At 42.6% G+C, this 27,676-nt stretch overlaps 1 protein-coding gene and 1 long non-coding RNA gene across 3 annotated transcripts in view; one reads left to right on the plus strand and one right to left on the minus strand.

Moving 5' to 3' along the window:
* LOC144798388 (uncharacterized) overlaps positions 1–27,676 on the plus strand; it is a 558,332-nt gene that overhangs the window by 441,033 nt on the left and 89,623 nt on the right. Inside the window, exon 3 of the long non-coding RNA XR_013603529.1 lies at positions 11,513–11,576. This is a non-coding gene — a long non-coding RNA (uncharacterized LOC144798388). The remainder of the gene's footprint in view (positions 1–11,512; positions 11,577–27,676) is intronic.
* The window catches only part of LOC144798386 (toll-like receptor 2), a 394,865-nt gene that overhangs the window by 12,882 nt on the left and 354,307 nt on the right, over positions 1–27,676 (minus strand). For both annotated transcript variants that reach the window (XM_078669228.1, XM_078669227.1), the window contains one exon: positions 21,268–21,327. The gene's annotated coding sequence lies outside the window, so the exon portion shown is untranslated. The remainder of the gene's footprint in view (positions 1–21,267; positions 21,328–27,676) is intronic.

Genomic DNA, 27,676 nt, shown 5'->3' on the forward strand with positions numbered 1-27,676 from the left:
CACAACTTTCCGTAATCTGCCAGACGTTGAATTTATCCCTCTCCACGGCAAAGGTCCCGTCCATGTGGAAACATGCCATGGTCTCACCTCTGCTAAAAAAAACAACAGCCGATCCTAAAATTCTGGCCAATTTTCGTCCCATTTCCCTCCTTCCTATTTTCTCCAAAGTTTTGGAGAAACACGTCCATGGTCATCTCGCTAGGTATACGGAGGTGAATGACATACTTCACCCCTCCCAGTCGGGCTTTTGCCCTGGTTTTTCGACAGAAACAACACTGCTTGGGGTGATGGAAAACCTTCGTCTTTTGTTAGATAGAGGAGACTCCGCTGCGCTGATTCTACATGATCTCAGCACAGCGTTTGACACCATCTCCCACAACATTCTGCTTGAATCTCTCTCTGCCATAGGCATCAGGGGCAAAGCATTGGATTGGATAGCATCATTTTTTACACTAAGGACATTTCAGATCACCTCCAACACCTCGTCCTCAAATGTCCATCTATCCCCCTATGCAGTCCCTCAGGGCTCGGTGTTGAGTCCTTTGCTTTTCAATCTATATGTAACCCCTCTTGCCAAGATCGCTGAAGCGGCAGGTCTAAACATGTTCACCTATGCGGATGATTCGCAGATTGTCTTTTCCCTTTCAAATGGAAGTCATGACTCCTCCTCTCTCTTGCAGTCAGATCTTAGTATAATCGCAACATGGATGAGGGACAATCTGCTAAAACTGAATGGAGGTAAAACGGAGGTTCTAATATTTGGTCCAAATCAGAATCTCTGGAGCCCAAGACATTGGCCCTCGGAAATGGGTTCCTTACCCGTTCCGTCGCACCAAGTACGCAATCTTGGCATTATTATCGACAATGGCCTAACTATGGAGCCCCAAGTTACTAACTTAACATCAACCTGTTTCACCATTCTGAGGTGGCTCAGGAAAATCATTTGGATGTTGCCTGATGACACACAGAAGTCTGTGGTAAATGCGCTAATCACTTCCCGTTTAGACTACGTGAATGTCCTCTATTTGGGGTCATCACAGGCGGTCATGAGACGCCTTCAACTTGTGCAAAATGCTGCTGCAAGATTACTTTGTAAGTGTCACAGAATGGAACGCATGTCTGGTCATCTTAAGGCACTCCACTGGCTAAGAATTGAAAACAGAGTCAAATTTAAGGCACTGAGTGTTATGCATAGAATCAAATGGGGCAATGCCCCTAGATACTTACAAGCCCTCGTTTACACCTACACGCCTGCTCGTTGCCTGAGATCTGCATCTCAAGGCCTTTTTAGTGTGCCCAAAGTGCGCCGAGCTAGAATTGGGGGAAGATCTTTCTCCCTGTTGGGCCCCAAGCTTTGGAATTCTCTTCCTTTGAACTTACGCTCTGAAACTCGTTATTTCCACTTTCGCAGAGCCATAAAGACATGGCTTTTTAAGCAGTAACTTGCACCCGCCTTTCTCCTGATTTCTGCGATCAGTTCAAATGGCTTAGTGTCTCTTTAGCGCCGGGAAACCCTTTTTGGGTAGCTGTTGCGCTTTAAAAGCCCCCCCAAAAAAAAAACTGCCCATGCTTACCCCCCTGCCCCACACACTGTCCTAACACTTATCAGGTTCACAGCTCGCCGTTATGCAGCACAATATCCTTGGTGCAACAACATCAACTGTTGCATGGCTAAACACTTATAAGGTCCCAAAAGCGAGACCTATTGGCTATGCCAATGCTTGTTATAATTAGCTCTACTCTTAAGGATTTTCCCCATGCTCTAAATTTTGATTGCCTTAACCAGGGCGATTTTGGCTTTACTGCACTTACTTTCATACCACGACATACCAAAATTCCTTTGTCCCTGGGCCCTGGGTGCCTTAAAAAATTTATTTTTTAGGTTCTTGTATAGGAATTAGTGTATCTCCCCCAATTTTTATCTTAACATCATCTAGTGTAAAAACCAGTTTCAAATTACATATTTTCACAAGTGACCGCTGAACATGGGTGTAGATGGACCTCATTGCTTGATCTGATCTTATCATTGAGCACAAGTGGATTGTCCGTCTGTTATGGGTTAGGCATCACCTTTCATCCATAGGGCTAATGGAGGTTCCAGATGTGGAATTCATTAGCAGATTCAACACAAAATCCATAGGATTGTGATTACTGTTGTGTCTGGATCTCACACTCATGTCCTTGACCAATGACCACATTCTGACATGTACTAGAAGGTAGTCAATCAGACCTGAACCATTTTGGCCAGTAAAGGTGTCATACCTTTTACTGTAGATTCTTTGGATGAAACACAATCACAGATACATTCTAATAAATTAATATTACTCTGTGAGTTAACCCCTTCCCTGCTGATGACGAGCTGGACTCGTCATGGCACACACTGGTCGTGTGCTGATGACGAGCTCGTCATGAGCCCCTCCCTCGGGGGAAGCGCTGGTGCTCCCCCCGAGGGTGTCCGATCGTGGCCGCAGGTGTGGGGATGGCAGCGGAAGAGCTTCCGCTGCCCCCCGCCCCCCCATGGGAATCCCGTGGCGTCAGCGCGCACAGCACACGCTGACGTCATCAGGGAGTCCCCGGCGCTCGGGAAGCCATTTGTTTCCTGAGCGTCGAGGAAAAAGGTTCGTGTTTGCGTGTCTGGCGGGGTTTGGGGCCGCAAGGAGGCATCAGGGGAGAGGAAAGAGATTTTTCTCTCCCTTGATGTCTCTTTGCAGGGCATTTCTCCTCACGATCGCGCACAGCGTCGCGATCGAGCGGCGGAAATGCCCCCACTAGCACCAGGGATTTAAATTTAGATTGTAGATTGTAGGAAGCGACCACTTGGGCAAGGGTCGCTTCCAGGTGGGGTATAATTATGTCCTTGATTTTCTGCCCCCCCCCCCCGCCCCGGGGCAAATCAACCCGTTTTTTCGCCCATTTTGCCCCCAGGGAGGGGGGGGGGCAGACAATGTCACTAGGCACCAGGGATTGTTTTCATTGCAATGGAAGTGACCCCTTGGGCAAGGGTCACTTTCAGGTGGGGGCAAATCGGACAGTTTTATTGGCCGTTTTGCCCCCAGGGGGGGCAGAAAATCACCACTAGCACCAGGGATTTCATTGTAGAAATATAGGAAGTGACCCCTTGGGCAAGGGTCACTTCCAGGTGGGGGCTAAATTTTGATTTACATTTTCTGCCCCCCCTGGGGGGCAAATCGGCCTGTTTTTTCATCCATTTTGCCCCTAGGGGATGGGCAGAAAATGCCACTAGGCACCAGGGATTGTTTTCATTGCAATGGAAGTGACCCCTTGGGCAAGGGTCACTTCCAGGTGGGGGCTAAATTTTGATTTACATTTTCTGCCCCCCCCTGGGGGTCAAATCGGCCCGTTTTTTCGCCCGTTTTACCCCCTGGGGGGCAGAAAAAACGCCACTAGGCACCAGGGATTTTTTGTTTGTAATGGCTGGAATGTTTTTCTGCTCCACCTCCACCCCCCTGGGGGCGAATTGGCCCATTCTTTTTTTTGTTTATTGGCCTTTCTGGCCCACTAGGCCCTAGGGATTGTGTTTTGTAGTGTGTGGAAGTGAGCCCTTGGGCAAGGCTCGCTTCCAAAGGTGGTTATATTTTTGGATTTTTTTACTGCCCGCCCCCCTTGGTACCAGTCGGTCTTTTTTTGTCCTTACTGCCCCCGTGTGAGGAGGGTATAGTAAGGACAAAAAGACCGACTGGCACCAAAGGGGGCAGGCAGAAAAAATATCCAAAAATATAACCAGTGTCTTGGTGGAAAACCTCACCTAATCCCCATTGGTCTCAGCCCTATTTGAAGGCCCATCTGGCCGAATGTCCATTTGGTTGGCAAAAATTGTGTGTTATATTTTTAATTGTTATAATGTTTGTGAAATGTAGTAGTAATTTTTTTTTCTCTATTTCATTCTAATTCAAGGCTTTTGCTGTTTGGATTGTTGTAGGTTGCGGTTCTGTTACTGCTGATTTTGCAGTTTGTGTAGTTGCGTGTGCTTGGTAAGTGAATGTATTTTTTACTACTTTCCCTAGATGAATGTGTTTTTGTAAAAGGTGTAGTTATAGCAGTTTGTTTGGCTCTGTGTTTTGATTGTCAAAATCTTTTTTGCATTAGTGCTTGATGTGTACTTTATTGTCGAACAAAGCGAGTTAGGAAGCAAGATGGCGGTGTAAAGACGCCACGGAGAGGACGCTCCTGCAGGAACCCCTGGCCCTCGACTTTACTGATGGCTAACGGCTAACAGCTGAGAAATGCTGTGGTAATTATCGCGACTACAACCCGATGCTCTGTTGTTGAGAAACTCTCTTGCGGAGAAGGTGTGGAGAAGAATTAGAGTGCTACAAAAGCTTACTAAGGTGCTATAATCTACAAATCTACAATCTACGAGCTATAAGCTAACAATGCAACAACGCAACACGCCAACACGCTAATACGCCGCAGCTGCTGCGGCCGCTGCCACTGTGGAGCTTTGAGGTGCGGTGTGGTGCGGGTTTCTACACCTTTGCTGAACACACAAGGGCTGAACGCACTGGAGTATCAGAGGCTGCGGAGGCTGCTGAGTACTGCGAACTCGGGATTTCGAAGCTTGGAGGCTCGGAGAGCGGGGTCATAGGAGATTAGGAAGAAGGCGGTGGCGGTGGCTCCCGCGAGTTGGTCAAGAGCCGGGAGACAGGAGCCGGGTACTGGGAGTTTGGAGCCGGGAACCAGGAACTGGGAACCGGGACACACTAGGTGATAAAAAGGCAATACAAAGATATAAAAGCTGCATTGCTGTATTGCCACTGCGGTCCCTGATATTTAAAAGCGGGGTCAAGAGTCAGTTTGAGCCCGAGGTCTGGTCGAGGCGTGGAAGGCGTGGAAGAGGTGGAAAGGAGGAAATTCTGCGAGCAGAAGGACGAGAAAGGACGGCAGCCGCTGTGAACTAGGCTACTGGCTGCTTGTATGGTGTGTACACGGACAGTACACGGGTTAGCAGCCAGTAGTTGATAGCGTTTGATCTTTTGCTCTTGTTTTTTTTGTTCTTTAGTTCCAGTAATTCTCATTGCCGGGAGAAAGGTGGAAAGAGGAATAATAGTGCTCATGGCGCCCAAGCTTACCAAGACCAGAGTAGTCAGAGGTACCCCTCTGAAAGAAGGAGTGGACGAGGCCAGTTCACCAAAGCTCAAACCAATTTCGCCAGCAGTAGTAGCAAGGATTCCGCGCCTGATGGAGAAACAAATGGGTAAGCAACTAACCATTCAACCTCCTTCAATTACTCCAACTACTCCTTTAAAAGGTAACACCACAGCAGCAATTACTAAAAAGAAAGACAAACAATAAGATAAAGATGAAGGAGTAGTAGCGTCTGTTGAAATGTCTGTTGTTAAAACCACTGAAATCAATAATACTAGCAATCCTGGAATTAATAATTTGGCTTTAACCAATTCGACTGATACAGGCAATTTAACTAAAAACAACAAAGATATCCCAGATTTGGGGGATAGGAGTGTTGTGTATAAAGTGAATAAGGTGGTGCTTAATGAGAATATTGAGGAGGGGATACATGCCGTAGATACTATTACTAAAACTGTTTTACAACCTCCTCAAGCCTCACCGGCCTCACCAGCCTCACCAGTCTTAGATCCGACTGTAGCTGATGAGAGAGCTGACAATTATTGTGACAAACACTGTGATGGCATTGATAGAAATGAAGATACCGAGACTGAGATGCTTTCAGAGGCAAACTTTGATGATGAGGAATATGAGGAATTAGTGGAAGGAGGGGACACCGAAGGTGCAGAAGACGTAGACAAAGATATAGAATATAACTCTGTGCAATTAAAGATTAGCAAATCCTCTGCCCTCAAAAAAAGAGGGAAAGCAAAAAACAAAGTTAAAAAAGGGGGGAGAAATATGAACCCTGCCGCTTTATTACCTACACTTATACCAACTATCGGCGGAGGGAAACTGATTATGGACCAGAGCCCGCTGACTAAGTGGGTTCAAATCAAAAAAAGAGGGCCCAAAAATCTGTCACTGGATGTACCAGAAAACAATCCTATTGCAGGGGAGAGCCTTAAAACGAACTAAAAAATTTGCAAGTTGTTCTACCCGAGAGCTCTGACTTACTAGGACCAGACCTGGACAGGTTGCCTACCATAGTTACTTCTCCTGCTTCTGTGAATATATTGTCTATTGGGAAGTGACGGTACTACCGGATCTATCACATCGAGTCAGAATGATAAATCCCTCGTATCTACACCCCCCCATAGTGAGGTAATGGTACCATCTAATATTTCCATTTCACCTCCACCAACCTCTGCTAATGCTTCATCTTTGGATCTAATCTTGAAAACATTATTGGCCCATCGTCAAGAGGTACAAGAACAGTTTTTAAAACTAAGGGAAGATAACAGTAAAATGCACAGCTGCCTTCTGGAAGTTACCAACAAATTGAGTGGAGTAACAAAAGAAATTAAGGAACTACAGCAAAGAGTAGTCGATGTGGAGGAAACCCTAGCCACTACCACGGTCTCATCAGATCGACATAACGAAGAAATAGAGACTCTGCAGAACAAAGTGGAGGACTTGGAAAACAGGCAGAGGCGCCAAAATCTGAGACTTTTTGGAATACCTGAAGGATCGGAGGGAGCAGATGCAAGGGCATACATTGTAAAAACACTACAGAGGGCATTCCCGGATCTCTCCGACTGGGACTGGGACGCTCAGCTTCAGCGGGTACACAGACTCCCTATCATTCCCAGATCTCAAGAGAGTAAATATCCACGGCCTTTCTTAATTTACTTCGGCAACTACTTGCTGCGACAAGCAGTTTCTATTAAAGCCAGACCAAGTACCCCAGTGACAATCGATAATGTAACTGTTTTTGTAAAATCAGACCTCAGTAAGGTTACTATGGACAAAAGATGGGGGCTACGCAAACTGATCGATCCCTTTAAGTCTCGTGGAGCAATGGTGTATCTTCAAGAACCCGCCCGCCTCAAAGTTATAAAGTCCGGACACACTTATTTTTTTCATGATGTTAAAGAGGCGGAGCACTTTCTTTCAAAAATGGTTTCTAAAACTTAACCAAGAAAATAATGGGAAAGAAGGGGAAGGGAGAAAAAACAAGATTCACAAGACCAATTTATCATGGATGTTACAGTTATTAATAATTGACTAGGATACTTTTTAGTTCTCATCTATGCTTTCTTTCTTAATTGGGTCATGGGGGCTTTCTCTTTTTGTATGAGAATAATACAGAGGGATGGGGTTCCTGGGGAATCCTCTCTGACTGGCTGCCCTTCCAGCGGCAGCAGAAGATAAGGGGAGGCTTCCGGGTAGGTACAGGGGGGAGGGATTTATGGGCCCTCAAGGCAGGCTCAGGGGTAGAGCTGAGGGGTGGGAACGAGAAGGGACCTGTAGGTAGTTATAGGATGGGGGGGGGTAGTGCGCTGTTCAGCAAGGGTGGGAAAAGGGGGAAAAAAAATTATTGCAAGAAAAGAATATGGTTAGAAGCAAATATCAAGGATCTCTTATCTCTTTTCTTTGAACAATACATTATGCAGAGGAGTTTGAAAAATATAACTATAGGATATGTCTTTCCTTAGATGTTTGGTGTGGAATGTTGCTGGACTCAATAGTAAATGTAAGAGGAGATTGGTGCAAGAAGAAATGAATATGTATAAACCACATATGGCATTTATTTCTGAAACTCATATTGGGTTTCAAGATCGCAAGCTTCTATCACAAATGGGCTACGATCTTGTTATTTGCTCAACGTTAGGGGCATCAATTCGAGGGGTAGCTATTTTGAAACAGAAATATTTAAGAGTGAATATTATTAAAACTGCAGCTGATGCAAAGGGGAGGTGGGCAATAGCACAGGTGCAATTTGATCAAAAAACATATGTATTTTGTGTTGTTTATGGCCCCAATATAGATGAACCTAAGTTGTATGAACAATTGAATATGGAGCTACTTGAGTGGGATGGCGAATAGTTGATAATGGGGGACTTCAACTGTGTTATGAATTATGAGATGGACTCTACAAGTAAAGGCAACAGAATCAGGATGGGTAAAGTCAGAGCAGCCATAATAGAACTGGGCAGGATTCATAATTTGAAAGACGTATGGCGTACCAAACATCCTACTATAGCTGGTTTTACATACTACTCGGCGCCACATAAAGCATGTTCTAGAATTGATATGGTATGGGCAACAGATAATATCTTGGAGAACTGTAATATAGAAATATGCCCTAAAGTTACATCTGACCACAATCCGATACTGTTTGAATTTAAAACCTTGGATAGGAAACAAGCACCCCGACAGTTCACATTCCCTAGATATTTATTTATGGACTCGGAATTTATTCTTGGTATCAAAGCCCATATAAAAGAATTCATAACATTGAATATCAACTCAACAACTGTTAATTTTGTATGGGACGCTTGTAAATGCAGTATTAGAGGCTATGTACAACAATATATCTTAAGGGACAATGCTGAAAAACGTGGTGCAGAAAAGCTTACTACATCTAATATCTTATTAGCTGAACAACAATTGTCTGACGCTATAATACAGGGTAAAACTAATATTGAAGAGCTAGGACTAGGATTAGTATCACTGCGGGCGGCATTAAAAAAAACCCTCAGGGAAAAATACAGTGCAAAAATACATAAATACAAGTTGGCACAATATGAAGGGGATGATAGAATTGGCAAAGTTTTGGCCTACAAGGTAGCCGATAAAAAAGCGAAAACTATAATAAAAGTAATAAAAGGGTCAGATTCTAAAGAATATAGAAAATCGGAGCAGATTCTAGATCAATTTGCTAAATATTATTGCCACCTATACACTCCAGAAAATTCATCTACTCCCGATGAAATGAGACAATATTTAGAGAAACATTTATCCGTAAGAATAGATGTGGAAGCAACCAAAAAACTTGGCTCTAAGATTACAACTAATGAAATTGAGACAGCTATACAAGCACTGCCTTCTGGTAAGGCTGCGGGAGAAGAATGTTTGCCTATAGAGATCTATAAGATCTGTGAAAAGGAACTACTCCCGCTTTTTCAGTTGGTGATAGACTCTATGGGGCAAACAGGAAGTGCTCCAATATCATGGCGTACTGCAAAAATAGTTTTCTTCTTGAAAAAGCACAAACCGCCAGAGGAACGAGGGTCATATAGGCCCATCTCATTAATTAATACGGATGCAAAAGTATTCGCCAAAGTTTTGGCAAACCGCCTTGCTCCTATTATGCCAGATTTGGTTAACTGCCAGCAACATGGATTTGTGGTGGGGAGAGACACCACTACCCATGTTAATACTGCTGTGACTGCCTTCGATGTTGCCGCAGCTACCCTCACCCCACTCGGAATGGTTATGTTAGATGCGGAGAAAGCATTCGACCGAGTGGAGTGGGAGTATCTGTGGGCAACATTGAGTGCATTTGGTATACAGGGGCAATATCTCGGGTGGGTCGGATCTTTGTACGAATCACCAACGGCAATAGTTAGCTATGCAGGAGCCAACTCGGTTAACTTTTCTATCAAAAGGGAGACAAGGCAGGGGTGTCCTCTATCACCCCTGCTTTTTGCTTTAGCTTTGGAGTCATTTCTGAATGCATTAATGGCTCAAGATAATATAATTCTAGTAGAGCATGGAGGCAAGAGTTTGAAAATCACAGCTTTTGCTGATGATATAGCTGTCTTTACCACCGATCTAGTACTGGCTATCCCTGAGATAATTGAGGAAGCAAGCAAATTTGGGGACCTATCGGGGTATAAGTTAAATGTGAGTAAAACTCAAGTAATTGCCAACTATAAACCTATGCAACCAATATTGGGGCTTTGTCCAAATGCTATTTATCTAGGAGTCAAGCTTACTGCAGATATAGAGAAAATTATAGCACTGAATTACGATCCTTTATTTAATGAGATAATAGCCACTCTAAAAATTTGGCATAAAATACCACTTAGTCTGGTAGGACGAATAAATCTAATAAAAATGAAGATTGTACCAAAGCTATTGTACTTATTTAGGTCTATTCCTTTGCAACTGAACAATCTATACATTAAGAAAATAGAAGCCATATGTAGTAGCTACATTTGGGGCTATAAAAAACCCCGTAGATCTATTGCGACACTGAAACTCTCAATAGAAAAGGGAGGATTAAATTTCCCGGATTTTAAAATGTATTTTTTTGCAACTTTTGTCCAGCACATACGTAGTCTTCTGTCAAAAGAGAATTCCCTATTTTTTCACCAATTCATGCTAGGATCGGATAGTAACCAGTTTTTGTTTCGTGTACATGACCCCAATTACTACAAGAGGGTCAAGTTTAAGACCACGAAAGACATTAAAAGAATTTGGGAACAAATTATGATCATTGATAAGATTGCATTTTTTAATGCTGAGCTACAAATTTGGGGGAACCCAGGGATGCCAAGCATATTTTCTGATGGCGCTGGCATGCAATGGATAGGGCATGGCATAAATACTTTAGGCGATCTATATGGGTCGGATGGCCTCTTGAGCTTCAGTACGTTAAAAATACTTTATAAAATTAGTGATGTTATGTACTTTAAATATATACAGATTCAAGACTTTTTGGTTAATAAAATGAAAATCGAGAGCATAGAACATTCGGATACTCTAAAATGTATTTATGCTAGCTATACGAAATCACTTATTAGCAAAAGTTATGCTTGTTTAAATAGTGGCCGGGCAGGAGACTGCGCGAAAATGGCGGATAAATGGACCAACAGACTAGGAATAAATATCAACTCCAACCAGATTGCAGGGTCGCTCAGACAAACAAATCGAGTGGTCCAATCTTCAAATTTAAGGCAACAATTTTATAGGACGGTCACTCAAATTTACTATACGCCCCAAAGAATTGCTAGCTGGACCTCTGGAAATGCTGCTAGTGAGCGTACTAAATGTCCAAAATGCAACATGGAAGCTGCTGGTATAGAGCATATGCTTTATCAGTGTCCTGAACTTACATCATTTTGGAAAGCAATAATAGCGGTTCTCAACAGTAGGCAAATAACACTACCAACTCTCTCTGCACATTTGATATTGTTAGATATACAAGATACTAATAGTAACTATAAAGATTTGATATCTATTGTTTTTGCCTGCGCCAGGTTGGTCATAGCGCGGACTTGGATCTCAAAGGAACCCCCTAGTGTCATGGAATGGTGGAATCTTATTCACGAAATACATACAATGGAGTTCTCATTGGCTAAGTGTAGGGGCCCTAAGGCATTGAAAGGGAGGGAAAAAATATGGGGAACGTTCATCTGATATACATGTAATCGCTTAGAGAGTCCTGCACATTTGCATCATTGTCATGATTTAGATATTGGTGAATATCTGTATTGTAACCCTCTGCTTGTATTTAATGGTTAATTTATGTCCAGATACTTATGAAATGAAAAATGTATTAAAAAAACAACAAAAGATTAAAAAAAAAAAAGATGTGTACTTTGTTGTCTAATGTGTACTTTTTTTTTCTTTCTAGTGGGATATCATTTCTTTTTGCTGTGTCTCAGCAGAGTAGGTGCTGGTGAGTGCAGCTATCTTTGGTAAGAGTTATATTGTTTTGGAGTGTATAGATCTTTGTGCTAAAGCCTTACTTTGTTTACTACTTACTTTGCACAGTGTTGGTTGTTGTTCACTTGTTTGTGCAGTCTTCTTTCTTTGTAAGGATAATGGCTAGTCGCAGAATTACTGCTCAGCAGGTTGTTGGTATGCTTTTTAGGTCTCGCCTACGACGAACGCGCTGAAAGCGCGCTCTCGAAGCGAGAACTATAGTCGACGTCTTAGCAGTCTGAGACCGACGAAGGGAGACAAGACCTGGCCGCGCGCAGCGTTTCCCCATAGGATAACGTTGTGCGCGCGGCCAGGTCTTGTCTCCACAGCATGGCAGGAAAGGATCGGATCGCGTCGCGCACCTCTCTGGAATGCAGGGGAGTCTGCATACCAGCGCGCCGCGCTGATAAACAGGCAGGTTTTTTTTTTTTTTGTCGTCAGTCTCTGAGCACCCGCTTTCACTGCCATGCGCCTTGGAAACCGAAACCTAAGAGCCGCGCGACGTGAGCTGTCTACGGTAGAAGCTCACGCGCGGGGCTCTTAGGTTTCGTTTTGACTTGTTCATGTTGTGAACGTCTAGGCCTCTGCTCTTTCCTTCAGCATCTTCCATGCTGTCCTTGATTTCGTCTCTGTGCCCACGCGCTTCACTTGCACCCGGGATACACAATTGCTGCTTTTACTATAACCTATTGTGAAGTACTGCATAATTATAATAGGCAACGTCTACTATTAATTTTTTTAAGAATATTAAATATCGTTTTATTTACTGTGCTTAGATCAGGTGCGCTGTTTAAATGATGGCTAAAAATTGTACTTTGTGACAAAGTGTAGCTTTCTATAAAATCATAGAGTTTCCAGATTTCCTTGCCACGTAAAAAAACCTCTGTAACATCGCAGGAAATATAGCTTCACATGTGTACGGCATCGAGGCGCCCTTCCTTATGGTTTCCGATTGTTCCCGCAATGTCCTTTACTACATCGCCGAAGCTAGCGGTGATCTCTTTCCGCCCTGGATTGCGCCAGAGGGAGACTGATGACCCAGAGCACAGCGGTCTACCAGGCGGCCTCCTGATATCGGCTGTCGGGCGGACCGCGAGTGAGGAGATGGCTGAGTGGAGACCGGAACCGGCAAAAACGTTTTTTGCCACCACTGGGCTTTGTTGAAAGAGGTGGGGGCTGGGGCCAGCTCCCAGCTCCGGAGTGTTGTGGAGCACACCCCCCAAGCCATGTGACCTGGCGAGAGATCCGACGGCTGGGCCTGGCCGCCAAGCGCTCAGGGCTCCTGACTGACCCCAAGAAGAGGCACTACGTAGAGCCCGGTGGCTGGGCTTGGCTCCATGGGGCTGAAGCTGCAAGACGCCCAAACGGGGCGACGAGGCGTGAGGCCTGAGGAGACGTCCTGCCCTTCCTGCTGAAGCGGCCTGCTCCAGACAGCTGCAGCCAACAGAAATCACGGTGATTGCCAGGTGGGTGGGCGGGGCACGGTGTAAGGTGGTGGGTGCAGCCCATGTGGCTCCCTGTGGGAAGGTACCCAGCTGGCCGCTCCGCCCCCCCACCCCTAACCCCCGCCCATACATCGCAGGAAATATAGCTTCACATGTGTACGGCATAGAGGCGCCCTTCCTTATGGTTTCCGATTGTTCCCGCAATGGAGATTTACAGGACCCAAGCAAGGGGACTTTCAGGACGGTTTATAGACACTATCTGGAGCAAAGAGGCCATTTAGGGCTTTTTTTGCGAATCTTTTAGATCCGCTACATTTACCATTAGCGTCTCATTTACTGTTGGACTGAACTATAACAGATGTCTACAAATGGCAAATGTCCCGCCCCTTCAACTCTTCAGTTCCGCATTTAAAATAGAGGGCGGGGAATGCTGTGCTCCCTAATTGTGCAACCACCAGTCCTTGGAAACACCATCAAGTTAATAATTCAGTCAGCTGACATGACTTATCTAAGGTGGCCCTTCTGATGCCATGCCAGCTTTTTGCCTGAGCAAGTCTGCCATGCACCCCCTGGCAGCACAAAACAAAACAAATGTGGCAGGTACATTGCCTGTTTATTTTCCGAACACAGATCTTCTGAGAACAACAATTAGAAATGCAATATGTCTCGCCTTTCATTAAGTTAAAGCCATTTGCTTTGCTATACAATACCATTAGCGAAGCAAATGGCTTTAACTTAATCAAAGGCGAGACCTATTGCATTTTCAATGCTTGTTGAGTCTTCCTCTGACCATCGTTCAAAGACTGACTCCTATTTGGAGCTAGAGGTAGGTGGAGAAGATTCAGGCAGTGAGTTTTCTCTTCGCATGGAATCATCGGATGATGAAGCTTCTTCTAGTGCTGATGAAGTGCCTGTGTTAGAGGAGGACATTGATGTGCCGGTAGAGGGCCGAGAGGCATCTGGGCTGCAGCCTAGGGCCGCAAGGTTTCCCTTTGGTGTACGTCGGCAAGAGGCATCTGGGCTGCAGGCTGCGCCCAAAAGGCTTCACATTGCTGTTGTGTGGCAAGAGGCATCTGGTGCTGCTAGGCTTCCTGTTGGTGTAGTGCAGCAAGAGGCATCTGGGGCTGCTTGGCTTCCCGTTGGTGTAGTGCAGCAAGAAGCATCTGAGGCTGCTAGGCTTCCCGTTGGTGTAGTGTGGCAAGAGGCCTATGGGGATGCTAGGTTTTCCGTTGGTGTTGTGCAGCAAGAAGTATCTGAGGCTGCTAGGCTTCCCGTTGGTGTAGTGCGGCAAGAGGCATCTGGGCTGCAGGCTGGGGCGGCTGCACTTACCATTGATAGGGATGGCCTCTGGGTTGCCCCTGGCATGGTGCAGACGGCATTGCCAGATTTTACTGGTGTTCCAGGGAGTAGAGTGAATACTGAGAATTTTCTGCCGATACATTTTTTTCAGTTGTTTATGGACAATGTGTTTTGGCAGAGATTGTGGAGCAAACTAATTTGTATGCAGAACAGTTTTTGAGGGACAACAGTGCCAGCCTTAAGCCCCATTCTAGAGCTACTCGGTGGACTCCCACAAATGTTGAAGAGATGAAGAAGTTTTTGGGATTCACTTTTTTGATGGGCTTGCTAAGGAAGCCATCAATGTCTTCATATTGGTCCACTAGTACCTTGATGGCAACAGCTATATTTCCAGGAGTCATGAGTCGTGATCGGTATTTGCTTCTGCTCCGGATGATGCATTTTGTAGATAATGGTTTAGCGTTGCCACGAGATCACCCTGATTGTGACCGTCTTTTTAACATTCGGCCTGTTCTTGATCACTTTGTTGATCGTTTTTCTGAGATCTTTGCTCCTGGTAAAGAAATAGCAGTGAATGAGTCTTTGGCATTGTTCAAGGGCCGCTTGGTTTTTAGGCAATACATTCCTAGTAAGAGGGCACGCTATGGAATTAAACTGCATATGCTGTGTGACAGTGGGACTGGATATGTTTGTAATTTCAGGGTGTACACCGGTAAGGAGTCCAGCATTAACCCTCCAGGTTGTCCTTCCACTTTTGGAGTGGCTGAGATAATTGTGTGGGAACTAGGTAGAGGATTATTTAACAAAGGCCACCATTTATATGTAGATAACTTCTACACTGGTGTGCGGTTGTTCAAGGAATTGGCCAAAGTGGGCACTGTTGCTTGTGGCACAATGCGCTGTAACCGTAAAGGTTTCCCAAAAGAACTTGTTTGCAAAAGGCTTGTGCAGGGACAGTCTAGTGCATTGCGATGTGAGGAGCTTCTAGCTGTGAAGTTTTCAGACAGGAGAGATGTGTACATGCTGACCACCATCCATGATGAAAGCACATGCACCTGTGCCTGTTTGGGTCAGGGTGCTGAAGTGCGCAAACCTGTGTGCATTTTAGACTATAATAGGCACATGGGTGGTGTTAACAGAGTAGATCAGAGGTTGGAACCTTATGCAGCTCTTCGAAAGTCTTACATTTGGTATAAGAAGTTGGCTATCCATCTTTTCCACTTGGCAACCTTTAATGCTTTTGTTGTGTTCCAGAATTCTTGTCCTGAGTCAAAGATGCCTTTTGTTAAGTTTCAGGAGTCTACAATAGGCAGCCTTGTTCCAGTGGAACAGACAAGTGTTCCTAGAGTTGGAGTGGTGGAGGCTGTGGCTAGACTGAAAGAGCGCCACTTTCCTGAATACATTCCTCCCACATCCTCAAAAGACTTTCCCACTAGAAGATGTAGAGTCTGTTGGCGAAGAGGCGTGATGAAAATGATACCTCACTTGTATGGGTGGGCCAAAGGCCTGTGACTAGGATGACCCCAAAACAGTAGAATTACGGTGCTTTCTTGTAAATACCGAACGCTACAATTTTTTAAAAATACATTCTTAGCCTGTTCTGCTTTGGACACCCACAAAAGTGAGGTATCATTTTACTCGGGAGAACAAGGGGAACGCTGGGTGGTAGGACATTTATTCCGGCACGTGGATCCCACGCAAAAATGTATGGAAAAGTGTTTTTTTTAACCTAATTTTAAGGTTTGCAGGGAATTCTGGGTAGGAAAACGTTGGGGGACCCACTCATGCCATACCTCGCTGGACTTCCCCGGGTGTCTAGTTTTCAGAACTGTTTGGGTTTGGTAGTTTCCCAAGATGGCCGCCGAACACGGGACAAAAAACTCAGGTGCCCCCTCCCCAAAAAGAAGGTGGTTTTGCTATAGGTAATTTTTAAGTCTCCACCGTAAGATTTGGGCCTTTTCCAGTTGCAGCCACTATGCCTACCCACGCAAGTGAGGTACCATTTTTATCGGGAGACCTGGGGGAACGCAGGATGGGAGGAAATTTGAAGATCCACGTAGATTCCACAACTTTACCACACAGAAATGTGGAAAAAAAGCTTTTTTTTGTGCAAAAATTAAGCTTTGCAGTGGATTCTGGGTAGGAGAATGATGAGGGACCCACGCAAGCCATACCTCGCTGGACTCCCCTGGGTGTCTAGTTTCCAGAAATGTGTGGGTTACATAGGTTTCCCTAGATGGCCGCCGAGCCCCGGGCCAAAAACTCATGGGAACCCCCCTTGCAAAATCAGGTTGCCTTGTGATAGGTCATTTTGTTGTCGCCTCATTAGGTTTTGGGCCCTTGCCTGTTGCGGGTCCTTGAGCCACCCACGCAAGTGAGGTACCATTTTTTATCGGGAGACCTGGGGGAACGCTGGGTGGGTGGAAATTCATTGATCCACGCAGATTCCAGAACTTTCCACCACATAAATGTGAGAAAATGCATTTTGTTGTCACTTTTTTAACTTTGCAAGGGATTCTGGGTAACAAACTGGTGGGAGGCAGTCGAGTCACCCCATCCTGAATTCCCCTGGGTGTCTAGTTTTCAAAAATGTATAGGTTTGCTAGGTTTCCCTAGGTGCCGGCAGAGCTAGGGTTTCCCAGAATAATTGCTCTATACCCGGTACATAATAAAATACCATTGCAAGTTGCTGCTCAGTTTTTGGCTCTGGCTTCGTTGGGTTCTTGGCGAAACTACAAGTCCTGTATATACCCACAACCAGGAAGGTTTAACGGATGTAACAGTATATTGCTTTAAAAGAGCTGTCAAAATTACAAGAAGTTACAGGTGAAAACGTTGAGACAAAAGGCAGTTTTTTCCAACTAATTTTCAATTTTTCCAATATTTAACTGTTAGTTTCTATAAAGAAACCTTTATGGATTTAGACAAATGACCCCTTTCTGAATTCAGAATTTTGTCTACTTTCTGAAAATGTATAGCTGTCCAGGAACCATTATTGCTTTCAAACTCATTTCTACCATTAACTGGAAGGAGGTTGAAAGCACAAAAAAAATAAAAAATAGGCTATGTCCCAGAAAAATGCTAAAACTGTGTGAAAAATGTTGGTTCTCTGACAAAAGACTGCCATTCCCTACAAGCTGGGGAAATTCTGATTTCAGCCCCACAAACCCTTTTTTGATAACATTTGCAGGGAAAAACCCAGAGGCTTTCATTTGCAACCCGTTTTTCCCATTTTTCTGAAAAAAAAAAACATTTTACTGTTTTTTGGCTTAATTTCTGGGACCCCCTCCAAACCCTGGGCATCTTTAGAATCCACATGATGTTGGAAGAAAAGGACGCAAATTTGGCGTGGATACCTTATGTGGTCAAAAAGTTACAGGGGCCTAAGCAGGCACTACCCCAAATCGCCAAAAAAAGGCTTAGCACAGGAGGGGAAAAGGCCGAGCACCGAAGGGGTTAATTGACAGAACCTCCACTTCCAAATGCAGCCTAACATGCAGCTTATATTGTCTGTAATTGAATAATTTCTTAAGACAATTATACAATATAATGGGCCATATATATATGACCATTCCATTTTGAAAGTTGCAAATTGCTACGTTTTGCAACTCGCAATTTACAACTAGCAAAATGGAATGTACAACAGTGTCTCAGACACTGTTCGTGATTCCTAATGGTGTTGCTAAAGACCCACCTCATTAATATTAATGAGGTAGGTTGCAATTTGCGACACCTTAGGAATCTCACACATCACAGGGACAGCGGCCTGCTGGGCCCAGAACACCATCATGTCTGTGTTTGCTTTTTTAAAGAAAGCTACTTTTTTTTTCAAATGCAGCTCATTTCCCTTAAAATAAACGGGATGCGGTTAAAAGAAATAATGAAAAGTTTCCTTTTCATTTTTTAAGGGCAAGCAGTGGTCTGCGGACATACTGTCTGTTCTTAAAATATATTTTTGCATATATTTACAAAGGGGAAGGATCCCCTAGGAACTTCTTCCTGTTTGCGACTGGCTTACCACCTACATGAAGTAGGTGGTAACTGTGATTGTTTCACAACTGCATTTGCGGTCACAAAACAATCGTACATGCAAACCCTATTATGTGAGTCGGTAATAGGTTACCGACACACAAAACAGTGTTTGTACATACACACAACCCTTTTTAGCGGTCACAAATAGGCCAGTTTACCGTTTGCGACCGCTAAAATGGGTCGTACATCTGGGCCAAGATGTTTTCCTTAAGAATCCAGAATTCATTATAATTAAACCATATGTTGATGAAGAAACTATTTTTGACTTAATACTAATAATAGTTAGACCAATGGCACCTACTTCATATTTTGTGGCAATATTTTAAGAACACAGTTGAAGATTTACTACATTATTCAGTTTATCAATATGCTGTGACCAGTGCAGAGAGTCATGCACGTAGGTATACTTCTTCACAAGCTCAATATGTTGTTGATCCATTACCCACATGAAGGACAACTTTGATTTTCCCAAACACATGATCTTTGTTTTCTCTTAGTTACTTTTTAGTTTGTTTGATTATCACCCTAGAGGTGAAATAATTGCAGTTGAAGGCCTAATTGAGTTTTAGGAAACAAAACCAGGTTATCAGTATAGACAAGAAACAGAATTGTGGAGTGGCCAGGTTTCAGACATTGTCTCCTTATTGTCTGCAGTTGCAAATAAATCATCAATATATCATGCAAATAATAAAGGGGATGAAATACATTTAGCGCAGGGACACGCCGGTGAGCGTAACCAAGCGCTTTATAAAATTCCAAATAATAATAATAATTAAACCATTAAATTTTTTATTGCTGGATGTCAAACCCCTACCATTGCTTAATTTAACTTGAACCAGGTTTCCAAATATAACTCTATTATCAAGTTCAGGAGTGTTCCCTCAATCTCCCAGTGCGCCAATTTTGACCATAGTTTGTTAAGATCTACCCTGTCAAAGGCATTAGAATAGTCAATAAAGGTACGTATAGTTTTCTGCCTTTAAAATAAAAAGTATTTTTGACAAGAAAATTGATGGCCACAATACTATTAATTGTCGAACAATCTGATTTGAAATCAGTCTGATGAGAGGAAATTAGCGAAGAAGTATCCTCACGTGTTGATAGGTACATTAATAATAATTTGCTGAAGATTTTACCATGCACATTGAGTAAAGCTATCATAAGGTGGCTGCGTGATTCTGATTTAGGACCTCGTTTGTATAACAAATGCAAAATGTATCCAGTCCAAGTCAAAGGAATATTACCGATAAACAGAATGACACTGAACAAGGAAGTTAAAACCAATTGCATGCATTGTTCTTTAATATGGCGTTCAAGATACCATTGGGATCAGGAGCACAAGAGGTTTTGATCTCTGTAACACATGTACTTATCTACTCAAAAGTTAAATGATCGAGGGATTGCAACTTGTGTAATTGGAGGTTGACCAGTTGAGCCATACTGATCTGCAAGGTATAATTTCCCCTTATTGTGATTTATATAATACTACACTGACTTGTTTTTTCTGTCCTGGCCTAATCCTATTAATGACCAAAATTTCTTTGAGTTTTAGTTTATAATAGATTCATGAAGTTTGGTCCATTGTTGCTGTTGTTGCTTTAGTTGTATTTATCTCTCTGGTTACCGTAGTTCTTTTTTCAGTTGTAGTATTTCCTGATACTTTAAGATATTATTGGTACCCTTCAAAGCATTTCTGAAATTCTGCCTGTAAAAATGCTTTGAATTGTGAGAGAACTGTACAACACATCTATGTGATCTCACACACCCTCTCCTAAGAATTGTAAGCAGTATGTTTGTCTACTTAATTGATGCTTGTGATTAGTTACCATTAAGTTGGTGGATCATATGGATGTGTTCCATTCTTCCAATCAATTCGGGGATCTCTTCTGGATTTCCAGGTTAATAATGTCTTTTTGCTTCTAGGAAGCCAGTTCAACTGTAGGTTTGGACCTCTGTCTGACCTGCAGGTTGATTGCTACCAAATTTGAAGCTAAAAACTGAAGGGTGTATCTATAACTCAAGGAATCATGCTTAAAATGTTTGTGATGGCTAGCAGAATTGGAACATCTTGCCTTCCGTTACACCATAAGATATCTCTCCATTAGACTTACCTGTGTTGTTGTATATCCAAGAATCAATGAGCACAGACAATGCCAATAGTTTTGGCCTGTAGAGTGAAAAACTTTTCTCATGCTTTATTAAGACACGGAGAACTACAAATGGGCAGTAGCAGTGCAAACTTCCCACATGGACCCAAAATATCAGCAAAGACAGTTGCAGTACAGTGGTGGGTAGACACTATCGGCAGTTGAGAGGCACTTCCACTCACAGTACTGACTGCAGTCCTGGGTGGCTGTGTGAACTAGAGTTGCTGGTGGTCGCCAAAGAAAAGGGGCCCTTCATGCAGGAGCACTAGATTTCAGCTTGAGATCTGACCTGGTGATAGCACTAGGTGGGGTTAGAGTTCCAGGTGGAGGGCCCTGAACTAGAGAGAAACAGAAAGAGAGACAGGGAGTGACACAGACGATGCTAAACTTACAGGCCACACTGCTTTCACTACCTAAGTGTGCCACAGGAGCTGCAGAGAAAGCGAGTAAGAGGAGAGAGATGGAGTGCAGTAAGACAGAGCCCATCTCGAAGAAAAATCCACTTAGGGTATCTGGGTGTATAAGATGCTAGTTTTGGTTCCAGCTCAGGGTGAAGGAAAGGTAAACACATTCACATCCTACTAAATTAATATGGCAGTGCTCAAGTCAATAGATTTCACCCACTGATTGAAGACACAATTGTGTAAAATCAAATAAATCACAGGCAAAAGGCTTCCAAGCCAAACCCATGTCAAGAGTTACTCGAGCCCATTCTTGACCACCACACTTACACATTACTACTAAACTATGACTTCACTTACCTCATGGGTTGTAAACACCAAGCTGCCACTACCCCATCCATAGTTATGGGTCAAAAACATCTGTTAAAAGAGAAACAACAGCATGTGTTTCAGTATAGAAGAATGGGTTCTGTGATAAAATTGTGGACATGTGTGACCTTAAGACCAAAAATTGAGACTCCAGCAGCACTCCTTTAAGTCACATACAAATCATAAACCGTGAAGATCACAGACATCGGGATCTATAATACATATCCCTATAATCAAGAGGGGACAAGACACAACTTCATTGATCCTAATCAGGCATCCAGACAAGACAATATTCTTGCTGTTCAGCAGTCTTTATTCAAGCTGTATAAAACGTTTCTTTAAAATGTTCCCAGCACACGGTAGCCGACACGTGTTTCATCTTATACTAAGACTATTTCAAGGCTCATTATATACAATAAAAACAATTATACATGAGACATATACGAACAAATGCACAAACATTACAATGATACTGCACACGAAGTAAGCATCTCTTCATGATACATACAAAGATAATCACATAGGACAAAATATACGCACATATTGACAACAAAATTATTTCTAAGCACACATTGGCAAGAAGAGTGAAGAACCTATCCAGATATCATCAATCCCAAGTTATACATACCAAATATAGCAAGCATCTAGGTGTAGATAGATACAGAAGCCCAAATCACCAGAAGTCACCCCAAATAAAAAGTTATGGGTCAATAAACATCTGTTAACAGAGAAACAACAGCATGTGTTTCAGTATGGAAGAATGGGTTGTGTGAGAAAATTGTGGACATGTGTGACCTTAATACCATCCAATGGAACTCTTGTACCTTTGACTTCTGTCTCAACAGCCCCAATACGCTACTTCTAGTTAAGGCTGAATTCGTACAGTAGATCATTAGATGGCCTTGCTTACAGCAATAAGCAATGTGGATCACTTGTTTGGCAAAGTAACTCTATGCAAAGCATCTGGTGCTCTCTACCTCGTAGACTTTTTCTTGAAATAAAGCATTCCAATACAACAAAACGTAAAAATGTAGTGACCAATTGTCTTGTATTAGAATACAAGAAATGTAACAGCAATCACAAAATGTCTGTAAATTTTTGAATTTTTGTGTATCACCAGACGTATCAAATGTTTAATGAGACCCTTTCAATGAACTGATAAAAAACATGGACTTGAGAATTACAACAAAGCGGTGAAATGAAGAAGAGTAGTTCTCACTGATGGCAAATAATACATCAATGTACAGAAGGTTCCTTCATTAATATCCATTTGCAGGACAAATAAAGTTGACTACTGACTACTTTGGAGGGGAATCAGCGTTTACAATGCTGTCTCCACAATGCCGTACCATTACAACGCGGTTGTTACAACAACTGTGTTGTTACCACACATACAATTACATCGAAGTCGTTTCAATGACTTGCTGTAGGGGGCGCACTGGTATTGGATTTATAATCCAACACTTCTCCTGCTGTGGCGCAAGGAATAGTAAATAATAGTAGTCCCAAGTCCAGCGTGCCCCCTACAGCAAGTCGTTTTAATGACTTGCGATGTGATGGTATGCGTTCTAACAACGCTGTCATTGTAACAACCATGTTGTAATGGCATGCGATGTATCCGCATGCGTTGTAAACAGCCATATTGCTTAGGAGCAGGTTTGCCTCCTCATTTGACACTCTATTAGATGTATGTAACGCTTCGCACAAGCAGACAAATTGCTTATCACTTCCAAGTAGATAACTGTGCTTCTGTCAGCTGCCTCCTAAGGGATTTAGGAAAGCCAAGTGAGCTTGAGCTGACATTCACTACTGAACAGTTGAAATTAATCTCCGAGTATGACAGCCTGCATTAGATGACTGACAATCCAGATGAGTCAACTGGTGTGAATAAGCCCATAGTGAAACAGTTGCAATGAATAACCAATCATCTTGATATGGATACCGATGAATGCACTTGCATCACAGGTAAAATTCAAATATGACTAGAAACTTGGTGAGTTTGTTACCTAGGGCCAAGGATTTGATGGACATCTAGAGTTTTTTCCTCGAGGTCAATTTAGCAGAGCAAAATATCTACAGATATATCATGTTACAGGTAAAATAGGCAATCCACCATAGAGTGCACTATATAAATAATATATATGGGAAGTACTTAAAACAAGCTGTTCATGTTTTTACACCTATTAAGTCACAAGAAAATGCTGATTTCACCATGAAAGTCAAGAATTTGTCACACTGCGGGATGATGGTCCTCCTAAACTCAAATACACACATGGATGAACTAAGGCACAGTTGTTAAATAGGTGGTAGTGACTGAAACACCTGACTAAGATATGGAATATATGAAACAACACACTGTAAAACTACAAACATCTCAAAAGATTGGTCAAAAACTGGCTTGAGTTCCTATTACTAGGAACTAGGAGCTATTTTTTTGGGTAGTGGGTGGACAGAGGGAGCAAGCAAATGTTTATTTCTCGTGTGGTTGTTACCAAAGATGGGTTCCTAAATGTCTACCATCTATATAATCAAGCCATCAGTCCCAATGAACACTAAATTGCATGTCATATATCACAGTGCAATAACATCCTATCCATTACATCCACCTACCACTGTATTGCAAGGTAAGTATATATTTGCTATTCTTAATTCACTTATGCTTACCTTGTAAAGTATAGGTGGAGTTCCAAACAGTAGTTATATACTTACCTTATGATGTAATGATAGGCCGATGAAGTGGATACAATATTATTAATAGCTTGATATTGTTGACCTCGATATAGTGACGAGCAACTCCAAAAGACAGATGAATCTAAGAGCCATGATCTAGAGTACCACCTTATTACAAGTGAGTTACATCTATATTCATTTGTAATAAGGCGACAGGAGATCCAGCACTTTTGTGATGAAATACACATGCACTAAACTCTAAATCAGGTTGAAGTTTTCAAGGAGCCATAAGACTGTGTTGCCTCTAGAAAATGACCAGGTGCTTGAAAAGACCGGAGACCGTGGTTCAATATCACAATGTCCCCAACATAATATATTTGTGAGGTTTTCTAGAAATACATTTAAAACATGAATTCCCTTCTCTCAAAAGAGTAGCCTCTTCAATCAAGAAAATGCAATTAGTAGATATATGCCAAATTTACTGATGTACTATATCATTTTATTGGTTTAATTTGGCTGTGCTCCTAGAATGGCTGTTTTGTCAATTGCCACTTAGGTCTGAGCACACTCATACTGATGCCTGGTACAGTGATGTCTGGTAGCAAAGAATTCAGTGATGGTGTATGAAGGGTTTATGATCTGCACCACCTTGCACAGGAGCTGAGACCCTAGCTGGGTGGGGCAACACAGATGCAGACGCCATTGTATACCATTATCGACAGAACAGTAGAAGAGCGCGTGTTGTTAACAGAGTACGGGGTACTGATGTAAGGTTGACAATATGTTGGGCAACAAAATTAGATTACAACTTTTAAAGAAGGAATATGTGTGAGGAATTCCCAACAATACCAGCATTAACAAAGCCAAATGGGCTTGCCTTGGCAATCGTGCAATTTCTAGATTTGCCTGCAAAAGACCTTTGGTGGGCTTTTCAAAAACTTTCAGTGGGCTTAAAGCCCATCCATTACTTAATATCAGTTTGAGATATTGCCACTCATTTGCTTGCATCTCATTTAATGGTTCATCGTCCTCCCCTTCTGTTTCTCACTTTCCAAGAGACTAGCCTCTTTACCATCCTTTTGACTGGCTGCCCTGTAACCTTCCACTGCTCACGTTTATACAACTACTTTTTCCCTGTTGTTTAAGCACACCATGAGAGTTCATGTGTTTTCCATCTATCTCCCTCGTGTGCTTTCCCCCAACAAATATCAGCAACTCCTGTGCTCCGTATTGCTTTCTCGCTGGTGTGCTGTTCTCTCTCTTCTGCTTTCCCCCACCAAACTCCCCTCCTCTCTGTTTTGATCTATTCGTGTTCTTCTTCTCTGCCTCTCCCTTATGATCTGCTCTCACCCACTTCTTGTTGTTTCTACTTCCTGTAGCCACTTTTTAAAATTGTAATTTCTTTGAATTGACTTGTGTACCTATTTTTAGGTCTGGCATTAGCCAAGAGCTTTTCCTTTTACTAAAATAATTTGCATAACATATTTAGTTAAGATGGATTTTCAGCTAGCTCTCTTCATCCATTAGTCTGGTGTTGTGTCATTCACATTTTGCACTATGGAATACATTATGGGGAAATGTGCAAGCCTACTTCATCCACTGTCTAACTTCACACTAACAGCAGTTTGCCCTTTCACAAAGGGCAAATCCATACACAAGGTAGTTCCCTTCCATCCCAGTACTTTTGTTTTTACTTTATAATTACTTTAGTGTTGCCTTTTTGTTTAGAGCTTGATGTGACAGGAGAACACTTTCTGCAAGGCTCTTCATGTTGCACAGGGTATATTCCTTCTTTATCAGCCCCTCTTTCCTGTTAATGCTGTTGTGCTGTCGTAAATTGACAGCAATGGGTTAGCATTTAGATGAAGCCATCTTGTATTTAGAAGTTATCTTATCCGCTTTGTGAAAGCCATTTTGTATTTCTGGCAGCCATTTTGTCTGCCATGTATTCTGTCCTACCTTTCTGTTAACTGCTCTTGTAATCTGCCTAGAGACAAACTATATTCAGCATCTTCCACTTCGCACATGCCCAGAAGGGCCTAGCTAGTAGAATGCACCTGCCTCTCTAGTATAACTGTCAGGCTATTTTTGCTGCTGTATGGAGAAGTAACTCTCCTCCCACTTTGTTGAGCAAGTAGATCTTGTATGCCCATCTTAGTCATTTTGCATGCTTACATGAGCCAGGACTGCCCCTTGCATTTATCCTTACTTTGTAACTCTAAAGCATATATAAAGCCCCAGTTTTCTGTACTCCTTAGACTCCCCCATTCAGTTGCTAAGGCTTCTGTGTGACGTAGTCTCAACTCATTTGAGTTTATTAAAGATGCTCTTTTATATTTCAGCTTCTGTGCCAATTTCTTCTTTGTTGGTTTAAATGGACTAAGTATCAGTGGAATCCCTGAGAAGTGGATTTTTGATTACTACAGTGCGAACTGTTTTTCTGAGTGCGCGATTTCACAGCATGCCAGAATATGTTAATGTGAACCTGTTCTCTGTAAAGTTAGCGCCTCTTTTTAGTTCGCAAGCATGAAGTGCATTTAGAATGGCGGACCACAGTTATACTTGCAACCTCATTTAATCTGTATGCCCTGCTGCATGGCAATGTAGTTTGCGGTCATTGCTCTTGTATGAAATTCTGAGAGAGACATTTAACTATTAGAATAACAATTCAAGCTGTACTGCTTATTCCAATGTATCTACCTATCTATGCAACCCTTTCTGCCTGTCTACCAATATGCTTGCAGATCAAGCTACCTTTCTATCGGCCTGTCTGTATACCTGTCTAATCTGTTTAGCTGCCTGTCTATCTATCTACCTGTCTGGCTGTCTATCTAACTATCAATCTGTCAAGCTATATTTCTATCAAACTATACAACAATATCTGTCTTTTAATCAACTCTATCTTCGCAAGCCTCTTTAATTATCTGATTTTCAATCCTCTCTATTTATCTATCTTTTCCACCCTCTCTATCTATTTGTAAAAAAAAATACAAAAAACATTAGGAGAAAAGTACTACCAAAGGCAGGAAGCTGGCAGCCAATGTATGGCTTTTTTATGTCTGGTGCTAGCCAAGACCTTTTCATTTTGCTTATAGTTAGGCATTGGCGTCTTTAGCCAGACTTCATCCATTAGTCTGTTACTGTGCCGTTCACATTCTTCTTTCACCCACTCCAGCATGCATCATGGGGGTAGCGAGTCAGCCACATCAGCCATGATTTGATTTCACTATGAGTTACGGCATAGTGCCCTTTTACGACACTACGTAGTTCCCTTCAGTGCAAAGTGCTACTATGGAACTGTGCGCCTATTTGAGAAAAAAAAAAAAAACATTTACGTTTAGCCTATGTTTTTTTTTTAAAGATGGATAATGGCCTGAGAGCATCCACAACAGTAAAGTTTTACAGAAACCATGACAGAACAAAATAAGACTTGCCGCAGGCAAATCTCTGGCGGCCAACACAATACTATTTGCTTGGCCAGTGCTGGTTGACTTTTTGCAATTTTGGCCATGGTGCCCAGCAATGGCAAATTGAAAAGGTTAAAATGGCGAGACCTAATGCCTTTGCCAGGGCTTGTTTTTACCGCATATGAAATAATAAAAGTACAAAAATCAAACAAATGGCAAAAAAATGTAAGAAAAAGAATGATTACCCCACAAGCCCTAGACTACAACTGCACTACTTTTTCTGTAAGATATGTACATTAGAACTAGGAAAATGCCTTCCCAAC

The sequence above is a fragment of the Lissotriton helveticus genome, chromosome 12 (assembly GCF_964261635.1).
Source record: "Lissotriton helveticus chromosome 12, aLisHel1.1, whole genome shotgun sequence".
NCBI classification, from domain to species: domain Eukaryota; kingdom Metazoa; phylum Chordata; class Amphibia; order Caudata; family Salamandridae; genus Lissotriton; species Lissotriton helveticus.